The following is a 6,175-nucleotide window of genomic DNA, read 5'->3' as shown; positions in this document are numbered from 1 at the left end:
GGAGATAAGGCTAGGTAAATCTGGGTATCATCAGCATAGCTGTGATAGGCAATTTGGTTCTTCCTCATTATCTGACTTAGTGGGAGCATATACAGGTTAAACAAGAGCGGTGCAAGAATTGAGCCTTGTGGGACTCCACATGTCATGGCCGTCCACTTAGACGTATGCTCTCCTATACTCACATAATAACCTCTCCCTTCTAAGTATGACCTGAACCATTTGAGTGCCATCCCAGAAAGCCCGACCCAGTTTTCCAGTCTCTCTAGAAGTATGTTATGATCGACAGTGTCAAACGCAGCACTAAGATCTAGGATTATCTTAATGAGTGCTGTCTCTGTGCTGTGATGTGCTCGGAAACCAGATTGAAAATTGTCCAGGTATCCATTTGAGTTTAAGTAGTTGTTCAGCTGATTAAAAACTACCTTTTCAATAATCTTACCTATGAAAGGAAGATTTGATATGGGTCTATAGTTGCTCAACATGGTGTTATGAAGATTGCACTTTTTCAGGGCTTAACAACTGCCGTTTTAAGGGAGTTTGGAAAAGTCCCAGAAAGAAGGGAGGTGTTCACCACAACAGTTAAGCACATTTTTGAAAAAGGATGTGGGAAGTGTGTCAAGATAGCAGGTTGAAGATTGCTGTACTATTTCTTTTAAAAATTTTGTGATCAATTTTTTTTTAAAACACACATCTTTTTGAAATTGCGGTCGAATCTGTGTGACCTCTGCATGACTTGAGGATGTGCCAATCTCCTTTCTGATATTATTGATCTTCTCAGAAAAGGAGGAAGCAAACTCATTGCGTTTGCTGTCGGAGAGCATTTCACTGGGAATCTGACTTGGGGGGGTTTGTCAGTCTCTCAACAGTCGCAAAAAGAGTCCAAGTGTTGTTTAAGTTACTGTTTATAAGGTTTGAGAAGAAGGTCTGTCTAGCTGTGGCTAGTTCCACATTGAAAGCATGAAGGCTGTCTTTATAGATGCTATAGTGAATTTCGAGTTTCGTCTTCCGCCACATCCGCTCAGCTTTTCTGCATTGTCTTTTCATGCTCTGAACTGCTGTTGATTTTCTCCAAACTGATTTTTGTCTGCCAGTCTTGCTGACCTTTATCGGAGCAATATCATCAATAACATTCTTAACTTTTGAGTTAACCCTTTAAGACCGGCTGTGTCGTCGCCGACACACTAAACCAAGCTGTATTCATGTTACCGTAACTCTTCAACCGTTTGCACCATCACAATAATTCAAATTGCTCCTGACAGAAAACTACATGCGCTTTTCGGCAATATATTGCTTATTACGGTAATTTCTTGCGCTCCGTCGACAAATGACGGCTGATTTCCGGGAGAGCGGGGAGGGAGAATTTGAATGGAGCGATAGGGAGCGCGGAGTTTTGGATTGCATAAAATAATAAACGAAACAAACAAAAACATGGTGAAGGAGGAGTAAACAGCATAAGAGTCGATTGGGATGATTTTTGATGAGACTTTGGGAGCAGTCTGAGTGAGACTTTTTCACATGTAGTGTGTGCATCGCTATAATGAGTCCGTGCATGTAAATGTATGGGTGTATGCATGTGCACGCATTTACATGCATGTATAAATGTATGCGTGTATGAACAAAAAAGCCTCCTGAATGAAAACTGTGCAACCCAGTGTCCCAAAACTACTTGTATATATGTAATATAGTTGAATTTTGAAGTAAGAAGTGTTGGATTATTTCGATCACGATTTTTCTCTTTTTTATAAATAAAAAACAGAAAATATTTTACTGTTGTTTTTTATTTTTGTCTATTTAAATTCTGTTTACAAACTCAACACACGACATTAATGGTCAAAAACTGTACTTTTTTGAAAGCCGTCTGTTTTCTGAAAAAAATGACACCTTGCACTTGAAAATAGCACATTCTGTTAGAATTTTACAGTCAAATAAACAAAATATGTAAAAATGACCTATTTTACCCTTAGGTTTTAAAGGGTTAAATGACTCCAGGAGAAGATCAACAGGGTCTGCAGAAATGTAGTGTTAATGATATTGCCTCCATAAATAGCACACTAGTGCTCTCGTTAATGCATCTCTTACTGATAGAGACAGATCTAGATTCAGTGGTGACTGAGATCAATATATCAAAGAAAATACAGAAGTGATCAGATAGTGCTACATCATTAATAACAATGGATGAAATGTTTAGACCTCTACTGATGAGTAAATCTAGAGTGTGTCCTCGATTGTGTGTGGGTCCGTGCACATGCTGACTCAGGTCAAAAGTGTTTAAAACAGTTATAATTTCTTTAGTAGTTTTGATTTCTGCATTATCTATGTGAATATTAAAATCCCCTGCAATAGCAAAACAGTCAAACTCTGAGGAAATCATTGCTAACAGTTCAGTGAACTCATCAACAAAGGCTGGAGAATATTTTGGAGGCCTGTAAATAATGATAAACAGGGTGCGTGGAGCACCTTTCAGCACAATACCTAAGTGTTCAAAAGACAAATACTGACCAAATGACACTTGCTTGTAATGATAAACATCTTGACAGGAACACTGTAGCTCTCCCTTTGCCTCAAAAGAACAGAAAGTAGATTAATTATATTGAATAACTTTAGTTAGACACACAACACTTAAAACGCTCGTGGAAATATATATACGCACTGATACTGATAGATACTTTGCATTGAAAAGTGGTGGGGACACCGCACAACTCGTTTTGCTATTTGTTTATTTAATAACCGAATTTACTTGGGGACTGAGTTCAGAGTTGGAAATGCACTTAATTTTCACTTTGATGTATACATGCATCACATTCACAAATATGTCTATAAACATCCGAATAAGCAAAACGTAACATTCACAATGTGAATGTTACGTTTTGCTTATCACAACACATCCAGGGTAGCTAATATCAATCAAAATACGCAAGATAAATATGGTGAACTTACCATTTCATGGTCAGCTCAGCTGCAGCGTATTCATTAATTGCACAATTGTGTGTGTGTGTGTGTGTGTGTGTGTGTGTGTGTGTGTGTGTATTACGATTCATTCTACTTTGAATTACTTGCATATGTTCTCTTAATACCAGCCGGACAACTTGCTGAAAGCAGGTGTGATCGATGCACGTGCTGAACATGGAAGAATCAACATTAGGTCAAGAGTCAAGACAAGCCCACAAAATGTTTCCTCATCCAATCAAATAATTTAACCAATCCTGAACTAAACCTTGTGTAAAACATGAATGAGAGTTAATTTGTGTTTAAAATGGTGAAACTACCTTTATTAATTAAATAATTAAATAAATGAAATTGTTTTGACGAATCTTTTTTTTATGTTTTTATAAAAGCTCCATTTTTACCTCCCCCACCCCACATGTAAAGGCTAGTTAACGGTAAATGTTGCTACCTATAGCATAAATGTTAAAACATCAACAAAATTTTATTGAAGCAGCCACGCACAGTAAGTTACTTTGCTTAACACGAAAAAATATTATATTTAACTTACGTGAATATAGACATACTGTCGCTAATCATGTTTTTTGGCGGCCACTGGAGCGCGCTGTGACTTAATACAAAACTGAATTAAAGGACTATGAACTAAAGACTTGTACTTTTTAATTGTTTTTATTGTGAAAATCCCAGTCATAACATAGAATTGTCCTGTTGCCTAAAAGGTTACTTCTATGTTACTTCTTACATAACTTAATTTTTCATATAACACTTAATCATGACTTGTAATAATAACCGTGACTTGTGACTTTTTAACAATGCCTCAAGTGAACTCACCTCGTTGCGTGGTTGAAGAAGAACCGTCGTCCACCTTCTAGTCATCACTTGATCACTTGATGACTACAGTGAGTGATGATTTGACTTGTGGACCAGAGATATTGTCTAATTAATCTTCTCAAAAATCTCAAATAAAATATTTCAACCTTGAAACAGTATCCAAACAATACGAACATCGTAAAAATAAAGGTACAGGATCTGTAGACTAATTATAGGGAAAGGAAACTACATATTCCATGACGCATATCGCGTATCTCGCGATAGTTTCACAACGAGACTTAATATTCATCTTTGAGGACGTTGAAAAGCTTCTGACCGGCGGAAAAATTTGTTAAATTAATTAATTAGATTATGAAGAGTGCCGATTTGTAGATGGTGCTTTTCCTTTAATACATACCTTACGCAATCTATTTTTCAGTTACTTTTTAAAAGTGGTGGGGACAATATCGAGCCTGGTAAAAAGTGGTGGACATGTCCCACCCGTCAATTACGTCTATGGATATATATCCGGTTTAATGCAATGGGACTTTGATTATCTAATGACTATCGCCCCCCTAGAGTCAATAGAGTCCTAAGATTTCTTACCGCCAAGATCAATCGGAGCGCTTGCACTTCCGGCCTAAGAGTGTCTAAATTGCGTTGCATTACAAAATGCGATCAGACACATTTAGTAAAGATTTGAACATCACATCACAACTCAATGTTAGAGTAACAACAGAAAACAACAACACATTAGCATAAAAAATCTAACAAAACCATAGCAGTAACAGCAATCATTTATTCTTCCGCATTGCATGCTGGAAATTAATACAATTTAATATGAAATTGTTTGCTCAGAGGTCTCTTTTAGGCTAGCTGGGGCAAAATTTGGAGGAATATTGTTATTCTAACATGTCAATTCAAAGTAATTTAACACTTTCCTATCTGTGACTCTGAAAAGCTAGACACAATGTGGGCTGATTGCTTTTTTACAGTGTGAAATTTACCAAATATACACAAAAAAAAAAAATTGGTGAGGCATACCAGTAAAGTCAAGCATGTTCAGGCATGCCTGTGTGTGTGTTAATGGGATAACAGAGATTATGGAGGGGGTTTAATTGAGGAAGTGCTGGGATATGCAAGTGGCACACAGTAATGTGCTTAGTTAAACTCCTCCTCTCATTCGTCCTGACGAAGTGCTGAGACAAGGGCCGGGGAATGGGAAACCAGAGAGCGAGTGAGAGCCCTATAATAGATTACCCTATTACTACAGATGCCCTTCGGTAGCCTATACGCATGGCGAGGGAGACGAGGTGAGCAGAACCCACAGTCAGGCGTCTGGAGAGGCTTTCACACCCCACTGCTCTCTGAGAGAAAGCCTAACAGCGGTTTAACATATAGATATGTCATGGAAAACAAGCGTTTAATATATCAACTAAAGACAGCGGCATTAAAAATTATGATGGCGAGATGTTTTTTATGCATTTAGCAGGAGGGTTTCTTTCCTGTCCAGTTTTAGGTGCTATTGTTTTGTTTTCATAAATCATCTTAAGAGTATGTGGAAACCTATAGTCTATCAGGAATTGATTGGACTGTGAAAACTGGCCATTGCATAACAGAATGGAGCCGGTCCTGATTGTGAGTTTAGGGATTCTCGAGGCTGAAAGTCAAGTTCTGATCCCAACTGAACACCTCTGGTGTGACTTTATATGTAGACCTTGAGCCAAAAACTCAACACCAATGACTTGTATAGACACTATAAGGACAAAAGTGTTGGGACACCCTGTTCTTTAGAACAGAAAAAGACACTAACAAAGATGGAAACATAATTCATGTATTTAAAAACTGTATTTCCATCTCTGTTGCAACAGTTTTGGACGCGTCTAAAATGACTGTACCCTTATTCATTGGTGTTTGGTGATGAGCTTTTGGCTCAAGGTCTGTATATAAATAATATAAAGTCACACCAGAGGTGTTCAGCTGGGATCAGGGCTTGGCTTTCTGCAGACCAGTCAAGTTCTTCCACATTGACTGAATCAATCATGTCTTTTTGAACCGTGCCTTATACACAGAGGCACTGTCATGTTAGAATAGAAAAGGGTCCTGTCCAAACTGCTGCTATAAAATCAGAAGCACACAATTCAGTAGAATATCATCATATGCTTAAACATTATGATTTGTACTCATAGAAGTAGTCAAACATGTTCATTAGAAGGGGGTGACCCAATACTTTTGGCAATATAGTGTAGTTGAATGTATAAACATGCAATTTATTCTATAAAATGATCATTAATACGCCTTAAATATTATTTTGAAATTATTTGGTTTCTATTAACCTACATTTTAACTCATTATAATAATTAGCCTACTGTTAGATATATATTTTTATTATTATTATTTCAATCAAATGTATATCTAGTAT

This window comes from Barbus barbus (assembly GCF_936440315.1).
Source record: "Barbus barbus genome assembly, chromosome: 19".
NCBI classification, from domain to species: Eukaryota; Metazoa; Chordata; class Actinopteri; order Cypriniformes; family Cyprinidae; genus Barbus; species Barbus barbus.
Note: the sequence above shows the minus strand (reverse complement) of the source record.